Genomic DNA, 15,004 nt, shown 5'->3' with positions numbered 1-15,004 from the left:
GCATTTATTTATTTAGAGATGGAGTCTTGCTCTGTCGCCCAGGCTGGAGTGCAGTGGCATGATCTCGGCTCACCACAATATCCGTCTCCTGGGTTCAAGTGATTCTCCTGCCTCAGCCTCCTGGGTGGCTGGGATTACAGGTACCAGCCACCATGCCCGGCTAATTTTTGTACTTTTAGTGGAGACAGGGTTTCACTATGTTGGCCAGCTAGGCTGGTCTCGAACTCCTGACCTCAAGTGATCTGCCCGCCTCAGCCTCCCAGAGTGCTGGGATTACCGGCGTGAGCCCACCATTCCTGGCTTTTTTTTTTTGAGACGGAGTCTTGCTCTGTCGCCCAGGCTGGAGTGCAGTGGTGTAATTTCTGCCCACTGCCATCTCCACCTCCCAGGTTCAAGTGATTCTCCTGCCTTAGCCTCCCAAGTAGCTGGGACTACAGGCACGCACAACCATGTCTGGCTAATTTTTATGTTTTTAGTAGAGATGGGGTTTTGCTGTGTAGGCCAGGCTGGTCTCGAACTCCTGACCTCAAGCGATCTACCCGCCTTGGTCTCCAAAAGTGCTGGGATTACAGGCGTGAGCCACTGCGCCTGGCCATGGCTGTGCCTTTTATCAATAAAAGGAGTCATCAACACGGAAAAGAGATCAAATCTTTATTGATCAGAATGGTCAGCATTGGAAAGGATAGAAGTATATTTTGAGAGGCAGCTGATGAATGTGTGACTTCTGTCTCTTCAAGAACACCAAGAGGTATCTAAGTACTGTGGAGGAAAAAGAGGCGTTAGAACGGGTGTCATAGTTTTTCACCCTGCAAGGATCCATATCACAGTCTCTTACCCTGATAGACAACTGTTATTCCTGCCTGATGGGAGGTCTGGTCTACCCTCCAAAACTAAATGGTGTGGGTAAATGGGTCGGGAGAAGGGCGAAGGAGCATGAAAGATTAGTGGCCTCAGAAGGGTGTAAGTATTTCTCTTTGCCTTTCAAATTAAATATACGATCATAGATTATTTTAATGACCACATTGCTATCTATTATTTGAAAAACAAAATGTAGCAAATTGATTATTTTCAGTGTTAAGAAAGTTGTTAAAAATGGACGGTCTTGGCCGGGCGTGGTGGCTCACGCCTGTCATCCCAGCACCTTGAGAGGCTGAGGCGGGTGGATCATCTGAGGTCAGGAGTTTGAGACCAGCCTGGCCAACATGGCAAAATACTTTCTCTATTAAAAATACCAAAAATTAGCTGGGCGTGATGGCATGCGCCTGTAATCCCAGCTACTTGGGAGGTCAAGGCAGGAGAATCGTTTGAACCCAGGAGGCGGAGGCTCAGTGAGCTGAGATTGCGCCACTGTACTCTGGCCTGGGCGACAGAGTGAGATTCTGTCTCAAAAAAAAAAAAAAAAAAAAAAAAAGGACAGTCTTCCAACTGGGCACAGTGGCTCATTCCTGTAATCCCAGTGCTTTGAGAGGCTGAGGTGGGAGGATTGTTTGAGCCCAGGAGTTCGAGGCTGCAGTGAGCTGTGATTATGCCACTGCACTCCAGCCTGGGTGACAGAGGGAGACAGTCTCTAAAAACAAATGTTAAAAAAAGAAAAAAAAATAAGGCAGTCTCCTAAAGTTTATGGAGGATAATTTGGAATAACTTAAAATTTAACACACACACACACACGTACAATTGACATGTACATATCTTTTGACTCAGTAATTACTCAACTATTCCAATGGGAGTAAAACAAAAGAAACCACCAACTCAAACACTTCCTCAAAGATGAATATAGAAGGTATTCCCTTGGTCCTGGTAGGGTCGAAATATTTGACAATCAAATCATGCTCTAATATGGGAATGGTATATCCATATTATGAAATGTAACAAGGTAATGAAAATAAGGTATATTTCTACATTCACATAGAAAATCCCCATGAACCATGTTAAATGAAGATCAAGTCTCAGACCAAAGTGGATGGTATTATTCATTGATGTTTTAAGAGGCCTTAAAATGCTTATATTTGGGTGAGGAAAAAGGGACAAGATGGAGGAAGGTGAACAAGATGGAGCAGTTCCTGTTGTTTCCGGGTTCTTCATCACAGATTTTCGCATACAATAAACCTGGAAGAACACACCCTAAATTGTTGTGTGTGTGTATGTGTGTGTGTGTGTGTGTGTGTTTTTTGCTGTGGAAGGGAATAGGAAGAGACACAGGAATATGAGAGGGACTACTACTAACATTTTGCTCCCTATATTTATATGGTGTTGCATTGAGATGCTATTCTCACGGAGGAGCATGTGCTAGCTCGTACGAGGTTTCAGGGACTTGAAAAGTCCCGAGGAAGGCCGGGCACAGTGGCTCACACCTGTAATCCCAACACTTTGGGAGGCCGAGGCGGGTGGATCACCTGAGGTCGGGAGTTTGAGACCAGCCTGACCAACATGGTGAAACCCCGTCTCTACTAAAAATGCAAAGTTACAAAATTAACTGGGCGTGGTGGCGGGCGCCTGTAGTCCCAGCTACTCAGGAGGCTGAGGCAGGAGAATCGCTTGAACCCGGGAGGCGGAGGTTGCAGTGAGCTGAGATCGTGCCTCTACTCTCTGGCCTGGGCCACAAGACTGAAACTCTGTCTCAATAAATAAATAAATAAATAAATAAATTAAAAAAAATAAAAAAGAAAAAAAGAAAAGTCCCGAGGAAACAGTAGCTGTATGAACAGTGGGACTGGAGGGCGCTGGCCAAGCACCACTGATACTCTAAGGTAATGAAAAGCTGCAGGTGAGCAACAGTCAATGGAAATCAGGTGTGGAAACCGGAGCAGCTGCCTGGCATCTTACCAAGAAAGTGAATGTGGCCGGGCACGGTGGCTCAAGCCTGTAATCCCAGCACTTTGGGAGGCCAAGACGGGCGGATCACAAGGTCAGGAGATCGAGACCATCCTGGCTAACCCGGTGAAACCCCGTCTCTACTAAAAAATACAAAAAACTAGCCGGGCGAGGTGGCAGGCGCTTGTAGTCCCAGCTACTCGGGAGGCTGAGGCAGGAGAATGGCGTGAACCCGGGAGGTGGAGCTTGCAGTAAGCTGAGATCCGGCCACTGCACTCCAGCCTGGGCAATAGAGCGAGACTCCATCTCAAAAAAAAAAAAAAAAAAAAAAAAAGAATTTACTCATATAACCAAACACCACCTGTTCCCCAATAACCTATGGAAATAAAAAATTTCAAACATGAGACCAGGCATGTTGGCTCATGCCTGTAATCCCAGCAGTTTGGGAGGCTGAGGCAGGTGGATCATCCGAGGTCAGGAGTTCAAGACCAGCCTGGCCAACAGGGTAAAACCCCCATCTCTACTAAAAATACAAAATTAGCCGGGCGTGGTGGTGCACACCTATAATCCCAGTAACTCGGGAGGCTGAAGCAGGGAAATCGCTTGAACCCGGGAGGGGGAGGTTGCAGTGAGCCGAGATCGTGCCATTGCACCGCAGCTGGGGCAATAACAGCGAAACTTGTCTCAAAACAAAAAAAATAAAATAAAAATTAAAAAACCCCCGAAACCGAAATGCCCCACAGGAATCTTTGTCTCTGTGCCACTGATGTTATGAATGATGACTCCAAAGATGTTTCTGAATAAATGGCTCTGAGTTCTGACAAGCACATCTTGCTGTTGGGAAGGATGAATACTGACTTTAACCACCCCTGACCCTGGGTTCTGTCTGAGGCTTCATCTCTTAGAGGCCAATGGGCTAAGGCATCCGGGCTTGCCACGTCCATTCCCATATACATAAAATGGCAGTTTTGATGGGGAGAGAGGTAATGAGTGAGACGCTCATAACAGAGTTTATAGTAGGGATTCATTTAATGGTGCCTATTCGTGAGTGGTCTTTGAATAACATCTCATTAAGGTGACGGGATTTGACACCTGGGTTTGGGCAGAACCCAAGACTCCCAAGCCTGTTTCCTCATTAGCATATGGGCATGATGATTCCTATAGTCCCTTCCTGAGGTCATAGTGAAGGTTAAATGAGGTGCTGGGCAGGCATTACTCAGCATGGTGGCCAGAGCTTACTGTGATCAATCAAATCCTCACTAAATAACACAGAGCATAGACATGCGTGGACTCTCCCATATCTCCTGACTCTGCTTTTCTCTTTCTCTTGTGTTTTTCTTCTCTTTTCTTTCTTTCTTTCTTTTTTTTTTTTTGAGACAGAGTCTCGCTGTGTTGCCCAGGCTGGGGTGCAGTGGTGCGATCTCGGCTCACTGCAAGTTCCGCCTCCCGGGTTCACGCCATTCTCCTGCCTCAGCCTTCCGAGTAGCTGGGACTACAGGCGCCCACCACCACGCCTGGCAAATTTTTTTTTTTTGTATTTTTAGTAGAGACTGGGTTCTTTTCTCTTTTTGAGACAGGGTCTTACTCTGTCACCCAGGCTGGAGTGCAGTGCCATCATGCCCACTCAGCTAATATTTATTTATTTATTTATTTCGAGATGGAGTCTTGCTCTGTCGTCCAGGCTGGAGTGCAATGACGTGATCTCAGCTCACTGCAACCTCCACCTCCAGAGTTCAAGCGATTCTCCTGTCTCAGTCTCCTGAGTCGCTGGGATTACAGTCGCCCACCACCATGCCTGGCTCATTTTTGTATTTTTAGTAGAGATGGGGTTTTGCCATGTTGACCAGGCTGGTCTCGAACTCCTGACCTCAGGTAATCCTACTGCCTTGGCCTCCCAAAGTGCTGATATTACAGGCATGAGCCACCGTACTTGGCCTAATTTCTTTTTTTTTTTTTTTTTTTTTAGTTTTTGTAGACATGGGGGTTTCACTATGTTGCCCAGGCTGGTCTCCAACTTCTGGACTCGTGATCCTCTCACATTGGCCTCCCAAAGTGCTGGGATTGCTGGTGTGAACCCATCGTGCCTGGCCTCTTTTCAATGGAAACTAAACTTATTTCTTCACCAGCCTGGGATCAAGGACTGATCATCCAAGCCAGAGGTCAGAGATCATTTTAGTAGGGCCCAGTGGCCAACTTCAACCCAACCCACTATCAGTGTTTGTATAGCCCATGCCATGAGCTAATCGTTTTCTCATTTTTAAATGGTTGACCAAAAAAAAAAAAAAAAAAAAAAAGAAAAGGCAACTAATACTTTTCCATACCTAAAAATTATATGAGATCCAAATCTCAGGATACATAAATATTATTTGGGCCAGGTACAGTGGCTCATGCCTGTAATCTCAGCAATTTGGAAGGCTGAGGAGGGAGGATCACCTGAACCCAGAAATTCAAGACCAGCCTGGGCAACACCGCGAGACCCCGGTCTCTAAACATGAAAAAATTAGCCAAAGATGTTTCCATCTTTGTTGTACGTTTTTGTCGATGAACACAAGCTGTGTGTGGCATGTGGCTGTGGTCCCAGCTACTCGGGAGGCTGAGGTGGGAGGATCGCTTGATCCTGGGAGGTTGAGGCTGCAGTGAGCTGTGATTGCACCACTGCACTCCAGCCTGGGTGACTGAGGGAGTCCCTGTTTAAAAAAATATATATATTGGAACACAGCCACATTCTTTTTTCTTTTTTTTTTTTCTGAGACAGAGTCTTGCTCTGCTGCCCATGCTGGAGTGCGGTGGCGCAACCTCTGCCTCCTGGGTTCAAGCTATTCCCCTGCCTCAGCCTCCTGAGGAGCTGGGACTACAAGCACGTGCCACCATGCCCAGCTAATTTTTGTATTTTTAGTAGAGATGGGGTTTCACCGTGTTGGCCAGGCTGGTCTCAAACTCCTGACCTCAAGCAATCCTATTGCCTCGGCCTCCTAAAGTGCTGAGATTACAGGCGTGAGCCACCACACCCGGCCCTCACGCCACCACACCCGGCCCATTCATTTGCTTTTGTGTTGCCTGTGGCTGCTTTTGTGCTGCAATGGCGGAGTTGAGTATCTGTGACAGAGACCACATGACCTGCTCAGCCTAAGGTATTTACTATTGGGCCCTTCACAGGAAATGTTTGCCAACTGCTGGTCTAAGCCATTACCAGTTAATCTAAGCTGCAAGCTCCCCAGTCCCTTACTCCAGAGGATTCTCACTTTAAGAGATCTATAGGGGACCAGGTGCGGTGGCTCACGCTTGTAATCCCAGCACTTTGGGAGGCCAAGGTGGGTGGATCACCTGAGGTCGGGAGTTCCTAGACCAGCCTGACCAATATGGAGAAACCCCGTCTGTACTAAAAATACAAAATTAGCCGGGTGTGGTGGCGCGTTCCTGTAATCCCAGCTACTCGGGAGGCTGAGGCAGGAGAATCGCTTGAACCCGGGAGGCGGATGTTGCAGTGAGCCAAGATCGCGCCATTGCACTCCAGCCTGGGCAACAAGAGCGAAACTCCGTCTCCAAAAAAAAAAAAAAGATCTGTAGGATCCCCCATTCCACCGTTCCCAACCAGCTTACTTCTGAGGAGAACATTGCTTCCATTTCCTATCTTTATCGTAATTTTCTGTCAATGAACACCAACTCCGATTCAGAATATAGCCTTCCTTGGTGCAATTGTGAACGGCTTTTTGTCTGAAGACGAAGGGGAAGACACACTGAGGAGAATCTGCAGGGAAAATGGGGGCAGAGGGAGAATTATGAACACAGACAGTTTCTAAAGGATTGTTTAATTTTTAATTTATGTGGGTACTTAGTAGGCATATATATTTATGGAGTATATGGGATACTTTAATACAGACATACAATGCATAACAACCACATCAAAGTATATGGGGTATCCATCACCCCAAGCATTTATCCTTCGTATTACAGACAATCCAATCATACTCTTTTAGTTATTTCAAAATGTATAAATTGTTATTGACTATAGTCACCCTATTGTGCCATCAAATACTAGATCTTATTTATTTATTTATTTATTTATTTATTTATTTATTTATTTATTTTTTGGAGACAGCGTTTCCCTCTTGTTGCCCAGGCTGGAGTGCAGTGGCACGATCTTGGCTCACCGCAACCTCTGCCTCCCATATTCAAGTGATTCTCCTGCCTCAGCCTCCCGAGTAGCTGGGATTACAGGTGCCACCACCACGCCCAGCTAATTTTTGTATTTTTAGTAGAGATGGGGTTGCACTATGTTGGCCAGACTGGTCTCGAACTCCCAACCTCAGGTGATCCACCTGCCTCGGCCTCCCAAAGTGCTGGGATTACAGGTGTGAGCCACTGAGCCCGGCCTACATCTTGTTTATTCTTTCTAATTATTTATTTTACCCATTAGTCATTCTCCATTTCCCCACCTCATTCCCTCTTCCCAGCCTCTCATGACCATCCTTCTATTCTTTGTCTCCATTAATTCAATTGTTTTTATTTTTAGCTCCCACAAATAAGTGAGAATATGAGAAGTTTCTCTTTCTGTGCCTGACTTATTTAACTTGACAAAATGACCTCTAGCTCCACTCATGTTGTTGCAAATGACAGGATCTCATTCTTTTTTATGGCTGAATAGTACTCCATTGTGCATATGTACCAAATTTTCTTTATCCATTCGTCTGTTGACGGGCACTTTGGTTGCTTCCAAATCTTGGCTATTGAGAACAGAGCTGCAGTAAATATGGGAGTGCAGATGTCTCTTTGACATACGAGTTTCCTTTCTTTTGGGAATATACCCAGGAGTGGGACTGCTGGATCGTACTGAGGCTGTAGAACAGGGATATAGGGTAACCAAGGGTTAAGGTATAAGTAAAAGAACAGCAGGTGCAGCCAGTTTTAGGCAAGATTAGGCTTCATCCAGGTCACATCCTCACTCCTATGATAACAAGACAGTAGTCTCCATTCCAGCCTCTGATTGACTGTGGGCCAAATCTCCACGTCAGCCTCTGATTGGTCATGGGCAAATCCTTCATACGGCGTAACCAATTGGAGGCCTCTAAAGGGTACCTAGGGGTGTTACCTAATTCTTCTAGCCTAATGAAAACCCTAGAGAGCATTGTAATTGGTGTGCTTGAGCCTGTTGCTCAAGCCAGTGTCCACTCTGTGGAGTGCACTTTTGCTTCAATAAATCTGTGCTGTCATTACTCCATTCTTTTGCTGCTTTGTTTGTCTTTTGTTGCTTTGTTTGTGCGTTTTGTTTGATTCTTTGTTCAACACGCCAAGAACCTGGACAACTGACTGTCAAGACCTTCCATCTGGTAACAGTATGGCAGCTCTGTTTTCAGTTTTTTGAGGAACCTCCAAACTGTTCTCCACAGTGGTTGTACTAACTCACATTTCCTGAGAGACGTTTTTGTTTGTTTGTTTGTTTTTATGAGTTAGATTCTTGCTCTGTCACCAGGCTGGAGTGCAGTGGCATGATCTCAGCTCACTGTAACCGCCAAGTCCCGGGTTCAAGTCATTCTCCTGCCTCAGCCTCCTGAGTAGCTGTGACTACAGGTGCCCGCCACCACGCCCAGATAATTTTTGTATTTTTAGTAGAGATGGGGTTTCACCATGTTGGCCAGGATGGTCTCGATCTCTTGACCTTGTGGTCCACTCACCTCGGCCTCCCTAAGTGCTGGGATTACAGGTATGAGTCACTGTGCCCAGCCTTCCTGAGAGTTTTAAGTGTAATCATTGCTGAACTAACGGCACACCATGCTACTTTTCATGTTTTTTTGAGACTGAGTCTCACTCTGTCACCCAGGTTGGAGTGCAGTGGCATGATCTTGGCTCACTGCGACCTCCTCCCCTTGGGTTCAAGAGATTCTCCTACCTCAGCCTCCTGAGTAGCTGGGATTACAGGCGTACACCACCACATCTGGCTAATTTTTGTATTTTTAGTAGAGATGGGGTTTTACCATGTTGGCCAGGCTGGTCTCGAACTCCTGACCTCAGATGATCCATCCACCTCGGCCTCCCAAAGTGCTGGGATTATAGGTATGAGTCATTGCTCCTGGCCAGATCATGCTTTGTTGACCACCCTGAGCTATTTTCAAAGCAATTAAAATTTTGTAAAGGAGTCAGGATTTGAACTCAAGTCTGACACCAAAAACCATGTAGCCAGCTGCTATTCACTACTTCTTGGGTCCTGGGCTTCTAGGACAGTCCAACCCAGGGTACTCACCTAGCCCTGTGCAGTAGCGCCACCTGCCTTGGAATTCCTTGTCAAGAGAACACCAGTCAAAGTCACTGCGGGTGGAGATGCAGCTGTAGTAGGTGACATCACCATAGGTAAACGGGAAGGCGCAGGGTTTATGGGAGATCACTGGAAAAGAAAAGACACGTTGGGTTGGGCATGGTGGCTCATGCCTGTAATCCCAGCACTTTGGGAGGCTGAGGCGGGTGGATCACGAGGTCAGGAGTTCAAGACCAGCCTGGCCAAGATGGTGAAACCCCGTCTCTACTAAAAATACAAAAATTAGCTGGGCGTGGTGGCGGGCACCTGTAATCCCAGCTACTCGGGAGGCTGAGGCAGAGAATTTCTTGAATCCGGAGGGCAGAGGTTGCAGTGAGACAAGATCATACTGCTGTACTCCAGCATGGGCGACAGAGCAAGACTCTGTCAAAAAAAAAGAAAAAGAAAAGAAAAAGACAAGACACGCTGAATGTAGGGCCAGCTTACAAAGTGATTTTTTTTTTAAATTTTAATTTTTTATTTTTGAGACAGGATCTAGCTCTGTTGCCTAGGCTGGAGTGCAGTGGTACAATCATGGCTCACTGCAGCCTCAGACTCCCAGGCTCAAGTGATCCTCCTGCCTCAGGCTCCCAAGTAGCTGGGATTACAGGTGGATACCACTATGCCTGGCTAATATTTATATGTTTTGTAGAGACGAGGTTTTGCCATGTTGCCCAGACTGGTCTCGAACTCCTGGACTCCGGGAATCCATCCATCTTGGCAAAGTGCTGGGATGACAGGCATGAGCCACTGCGCCCGGCCGGACAAAGGGAATTGACTTTTAAATGTCCATCTCGATGATCTGCACCGTGCTTCTCATACATCCCTCCATATCTGCATGTATTAGGTTGCAGCAAAAGTAATCATGGTTTTTGCCACTAAAAGTAATGACAGTTAGCTGGTCTCACTAACTGCCTTTCCTGTGTGCGGTGGAAGATACAAGTGAATATCAAAGGAAGCCTTGATTCAACCCAGGGCTGGAAGCAGACTGGAGTTGCTGGCTTCCTTTTCATGGAAATCCTCTAGCAACTGCACACCTGCTTTCCCTAAGCTAAAACTCTGGAGTCCTTTTTTCTTTTTCTTTTTAGAGACAGGAGAGGAATGGAGATGAGGTAATCATGGGCACATGGAGAAGTCATGATGAGAAAGCGGACAAGCATTTTGTTTTTTTGTTTTTTTTCCTTTTGAGACCGAGTCCTACTCTGTTGCCCAGGCTGTAGTGCGGTGATGCGATCTCAGCTCACTGCAAGCTCTGCCTCCTGGGTTCACGCCATTCTCCTGCCTCAACCTCCTGAGTAGCTGGGACTACAGGCGCCTGCCACCATGTCCGGCTAATTTTTTGTATTTTTAGTAGAGACAGGGTTTCACGGTGTTAGCCAGGATGGTCTTGATCTCCTGACCTCGTGATCCGCCTGCCTCAGCCTCCCAAAGTGCTGGGATTACAGGCGTGAGCCACAGTGCCGGCCTCTCTCTCTCTCTCTCTTGTTTTTCTTTTTAATTTAAAGAGACAGGATCTCACTCTGTCATCCAGGCTGGAGTGCAGTGGCATGATCACAGCTCACTGCTGCCTCAAACTCCTGAGATTAAGCGATCCTCCTGTTTCAGCCTCCTGAGTAGCTAGAATTACAGGTGTGTGCCCCCATACCTGGATAATTTTTTTATTTTTTGTTAAGGCAAGGTCTTGCTCTGTTGCCCAGGTTGGTCTTGAACTTCCAGGCTCAAGTGATCCTCCTGCTTCAGTCCCCCAAAGTGCTGGAATTACAGGCCGAGCCACAGCACCCAGCCTGTAAATTTACTAAACATTGTTGATTGGTAAACTTTAAAATGGATGAATTTGATGGAATGTAGATTGTACCTCGATAAGGCTGTTCAATTTATCAAACGAGCAAGCAAACAATGAAAACTACCAATGCTTTTTTCGGAAGTTTAATTCATAGAAGTAGAGAGTGGAATGGTGGTTACTGGAGGCTGGGGCTGTGGCATGGGCACTAGGGAGATGTTAAGCGTGATAGAGTTTCAGTTAGACAGGAGAAATAAGTTTTAGAGATCTATTGGACAGCATGGTGACTATTAAATTTTAAAACTGCTAAAGATTAGACTTGATTTTATTGTTTATTTATTTTTAGCTGGAGTCTCGTTCTGTTGTCCAGGCTGGAGTGCAATGGCGTGATCTCTGCTCACTGCAACCTCCGCCTCCCAGGTTCCCATGATTCTCCTGTCTGTCTCCCGAGTAGCTGGGACTACAGGTGCCATCACCACGCCTGGTTAATTTTTGTATTTTTAGTAGAGATGGGGGTTGCACTATGTTGGCCAGGCTGGTCTCGAACTCCTGACCTCAGGTGATCCACCCGCCTCGGCCTCCCAAAGTGCTGGGATTATAGGCGTGAGCTACTGCGCCCGGCCAAAAAATTAAATTTTAAATGTTCTGACTGTAAAAAAATAAGTATGTGAGGTGATGGATATGTTAGTGTGATTTAACCATTCCTCAGTGTAAAAATACATCACAATATCCAATTCTACCCCACAAATATATACGATTATTATTTGTTAATTAAAAATAAAATAAAATAATGAACAAACAAAAAGCTGCAGCACAAATGCTGATGTTAGTTACAATGGAGGAGAGAGCAGTTTTTGGAGGGGCAAGGGAGGAAATCTCGAATAGCGAACTGAACTGGATCTTGAAACATGGTTTGGCTGCTGTGACCACGGACGGCCTTTTTTTTTTTTTTTTTTTTTTTGAGACAGGATCTCACTCTGTTGCCCTGGCTGGAGTGCAGAGGCATGATCACGGCTCACTGCAGCCTCAATCTCCTGGGCTTGAGTGATCCTCTCACCTCAGCCTCCCGAGTAGCTGGGATTACAGGTTCGCACCACCACACCTTGGCAGTTTTTGTGTTTTTAGTAGAGATAGGGCCTTGCTATGTTGCCCAGGCTGGTCTTGAACTCTTGGGCTCAAGTGATTCTCCCGCTTTGTTCTCCCAAAGTACTGGAATTACAGGCGTGAGTCCCCATACCTGGCAACGGAGGGCCCTTCACGGCACAAGAACAGCAGAGGAAAGGGTGAGATGGCAAGAAAGGGCAAGGGAATCCAGGAATATAATATTGCTTATTGTGAGCATGTGAGACGTGAACAAATTAAGAGATGGTCTCCCTACCTTGAGTCGGAGGGTGCAAATGTGCAATCAGTTCTGAAAGAGAAAAGAAAGGGTAACATTTAGATCACCTCCTAAGTTACTCTATTCCCAGAGTAATGGCTGTGAAAGTACCTCAACATTCAAGCAGCCAACTGTTCTGTTGTAAAACACCTACGGGATCATAGCCACGAACACTTCTAATTGGGAGCCTGTGCATCTACTCACGAAAGCCCATTTATTTATTTTATTTTATTTTATTTTTTTGAGATGGATCTCGGCTCACTGCAACCTCCGCCTCCTAGGTTCCAGTGATTTTTGTGCCTCAGCCTCCCGAGTAGCTGGGATTATGGGTGCTGACCACCAAACCCGGCTAATATTTGTATTTTTAGTAAAGATGGGGTTTTACCATCTTGGCCAGGCTGGTCTCGAACTCCCAGCCTCAAGTGATCCTCCTGCCTCCGCCTCCCAAAGTGCTGGGATTACAAGCGTGAGCCACTGCACCCGGTCTGAAAGCCCATTTATTCAGACAAGGAACTCTGGGCATTCCAAAAGTTTTCTTTTCATTTTTGAAACATTTGCTTATTTATTTAATTTATTGAGAGGGACAGAGTCTCGCCCTGTTGCCCACACTGGAGTGCAGTGGTACGACGATGGCTCACTGCAGCCTCGACCGCCTGGGCTCAAACCATTGTCCCCTCTAGGACGGACAGGCATGAGCCATCACGTGCAGCTAATTTTTGTATTTTTATTTGGTAGATATGGGGTTTTGCTACGTTGCCCAGGCTGATCTTGACCTCTTGGGCTCAAGAGATCTGCCAGCTGCAGCCTCGTGAGTAGCTCCGAGCACAGGCACGTGCTGTCACGCCTGGCTCCTGCAAAGCTTTTCTAGGGTTAGGTGACGGTAAACTCACTCTATCAATGTTAGTCAACGTCCGCCTATTTGTTGAAATTCTGCAATTCTCCAGGTCAGAGAGAATCCTCTAGCTTTCACCCCCATGTCCACGTTTCAGGAAAACAATGTGTCGATTCACTGCATGAGACTGCATTTTCCCAGAAGCCTCAGTGGTGTTTTTTTTTTTCTTTTTCTTCTAGAAAATTGGGCTCTTTCATCATCCTTGAGCCTATTTTAGGGCATTTAAATGTCTGTTGTATCAACACCTCCCACAGAGCCTCTGTCTGATAACAGTGACTCAGGCTGACTTGGCCATCACCAGGTTCCTGTTGCCGCCTTCATTTCATCTTCACAACAGCCTCAGGAGGGAGATGCGGATTTATGACTCCCTTCCCTCCCAGCCCCACCTCCCAAGTTTGACAGATACGAAAACGTGCTATAAAGGGACAACTTGCCAGAAAGTCTACGGTCAACTGGTAGGAATTAGGCATAAGCTCAAGAAATCTGACTTCACAGACTGTTCTGCACAGTCAGTCTTTGTCAGGGCGCACTGCAGGCGTTCAGTAGATGTTGATCTGACCTCAGAAGTGCCAGTTTTCTGTGCAAGGGAATAAACTTCCCTTTCTCCTTCCTCCTCCCCTCCTCCTCCCCTTTCCCTCCCCATCCCCCTCTGCCTTCTCCCCCTCCCCTCCCCCTTCCTCCCCCTCCCCATCCTCCTCCGCCTTCTCCCCCTCCCCTCCCCTTCCTCCCCCCCTTTCCCCTTCCCCCACTCCCCTCTTTCCCCCCCTCCCCCTCCCCCTCTTCCCCCTCCCCCCCAACTCCTCCTCTCCTCTCCTCTCCTCTCCTCTCCTCTCCTCTCCTCTCCTCTCCTCTCCTCTCCTTTCCTCTCCTTTCCTTTTTTCCTGCTCCTTACGGAGCAGGGCTAACTCATAGGCAGTGTGCCCAGAGTCAGCCGACTTTTCTTTATTTTTATTTTATTTTTGAGATGGAGTCTTGCTCTGTCACCCAGGCTAGAGTGCATTGGTGTGATCTTGGCTCACTGCAACCTCTGTCTCCCGGATTTGAGCGATTCTCATTCCTCAGCCTCCCAAGTAGCTGGGATTACAGGCGTCCACCCCCATGTCCGGCTAATTTTGCATTTGTAGTAGAGATGGAGTTTTGCCATGTTGGCCGGGCTGGTCTCGAATCCCTGGCCTCAAGTGATCTGCCCACCTCGGCCTCCCAAAGTGCTGTGCCTGACTGACTTTCTTTACCTTTGATAAAAAGATGCTAATTCATAGGTTGTTGGTATTGTTATATTATATATATATGTATATATATGTGTGTATATTTATGTGTGTGTATATATATATTTTTTAGACAGGGTCTCTCTGTCGCCCAGGCTGGAGAATGCAGTGTTGCAACCATGGCTTACTGCAGCCTTGATCTTCTGGGCTCAAGTGATCCTCTTCCCTCAGCCTCCTGAGTAGCTAGGACTACAGTTGTGTGCCACCACACCCGGCTAATTTTTGTATTTTTTGTAGAGATGGGGTTTCATCATGTTGCCCAGACTGGTCTTCAACTCCCGGGCTCAAGTGATCCTCCCACCTTGGCCTCCCCAAATGCTGGAATTACAGGCGGAATTATAGCCCGTAAATACAGGAATTATAACACCTGGCCAATAATACATGTTTTCATCTTTAATTTATTTTTATTTTTTATTTTTGTAGAGACAGGGGTCTTGCTATGTTGGCCAGGCTGGTCTTGAATTCCCATCCTCAAGCAATCCTCCTTCCTTGGCCTCCCAAAGTGTATAATGATATATATTTGTAATATACGTGTATGGTCATGATCTACCATTGTGCACAGAAGTGGAGGCTTGGAGAGGGAAATTGC

The 15,004-nt window shown here is 46.6% G+C and overlaps 1 long non-coding RNA gene across 1 annotated transcript; it reads right to left on the bottom strand.

The window, feature by feature from the left end:
- Positions 1-637: 637 nt before the first annotated feature.
- Positions 638-13,386, bottom strand: LOC103234954 (uncharacterized). The gene is made up of 5 exons (XR_497736.3): positions 13,149-13,386; positions 12,259-12,291; positions 9,050-9,190; positions 6,412-6,559; positions 638-759 (listed from the first exon to the last, which is right to left on the bottom strand). It is a non-coding gene; the product is annotated as an uncharacterized lncRNA (long non-coding RNA).
- Positions 13,387-15,004: the final 1,618 nt, after the last annotated feature.

Source organism: Chlorocebus sabaeus, chromosome 6 (genome assembly GCF_047675955.1).
Source record: "Chlorocebus sabaeus isolate Y175 chromosome 6, mChlSab1.0.hap1, whole genome shotgun sequence".
In the NCBI taxonomy this organism is placed as follows: domain Eukaryota; kingdom Metazoa; phylum Chordata; class Mammalia; order Primates; family Cercopithecidae; genus Chlorocebus; species Chlorocebus sabaeus.
The sequence above is the reverse complement of the archived record's forward strand: the minus strand, read 5'-3'. Positions and strand labels throughout refer to the sequence as shown.